The sequence below is a fragment of the Gavialis gangeticus genome, unplaced genomic scaffold (genome assembly GCF_001723915.1).
Source record: "Gavialis gangeticus isolate Ggan-Ray unplaced genomic scaffold, GavGan_comp1, whole genome shotgun sequence".
Lineage (NCBI taxonomy): Eukaryota > Metazoa > Chordata > Crocodylia > Gavialidae > Gavialis > Gavialis gangeticus.
Window position 1 is genome coordinate 73,485,730 of NW_017729022.1, and position 1,025 is coordinate 73,486,754.

Sequence of the window (1,025 nt, forward strand, 5' to 3'; positions counted from 1 at the left end):
CAAAACAGAGAACCTTGAGGTACAATATCATGAAAATTTACAGAAGGCCAAAAGGGAGACTCCTGTCCTTGATATTTATATATAGCAACTAGAAACCTCAAGTACTGTGGCTGGTGAACCATTACCACAAGGTTATCAAAGAGCTCCCTGCTGGACTATCATCACAGTGCACTATGAACATCTTAAAACAGTTCTGTAGACAGTGATTAATCCATCACAACACTCCTGAGAAGTAGTTCTGCAAGCCAACAAACTGCTGCAATGCAGAGAATATACAGGCCCACCAGTGGTAAAGATGATACTGAAGACCAACTGCTTCCAGAAAAAAGCAACCTACACTATTCAGAAACTCTTTATTGGAGGACTCTTCTTATTAAGGCCTTACTGATGGTGGGCATGAAGCCATGGCCCCTCTGAAGTCCATGACAAAACTCCAATGGACTTCAGCGGGGACAGATTTAAGTGTCAGACTCTGTGAATACATAACACTTAAATGGGAAAGCTCCCCTAGTGAGAGCTCTGGTAAAATTTGTCATCTAGCCAAGGATCAAAAGGCTCAGAATTTTTTTACACTGCATTACTGAACACTACTTGAGGGGGTCTAGGCAACAGGATATCTCAGCTTTGATTACGCTATAGCTTCCACAATTATGCTTCCAAATTATCTTAGTGTAGACAAGAGCTTAGGCACTATCAGTCTAAGACGGACTAATCTTTGACACAGAACTAAAAAGCTTTGTATTCCACTTTCAAGTCCATACAATATTTTCTATTAAATCACTTTAAAATAAATAAATTCTCTTAACGGCATCCTCTGCTGACATTTGTCATCTTCATCCTTTTCAAACATCAACCCAGATTGCTGCTATTTAAACAAGAATTTTTATGGCTTAAGATGTCAAGTCATCATGCTCATCTCCATTTCCACCCCTTTCTTTCTGACTTTTTCCTAGCCCATTTTATTTATGGTGGAACTTCTATTCCTACCAAGTGAGCATATGGCATACTAACTTTGCTTCAGGGTT

General features: G+C 39.4%; 1 protein-coding gene across 1 annotated transcript in view; it reads right to left on the reverse strand.

Annotated features, from left to right (window-relative positions):
- TBXAS1 (thromboxane A synthase 1) overlaps positions 1-1,025 on the reverse strand; it is a 554,439-nt gene that overhangs the window by 234,030 nt on the left and 319,384 nt on the right. The gene's annotated exons all lie outside the window — the stretch shown is intronic.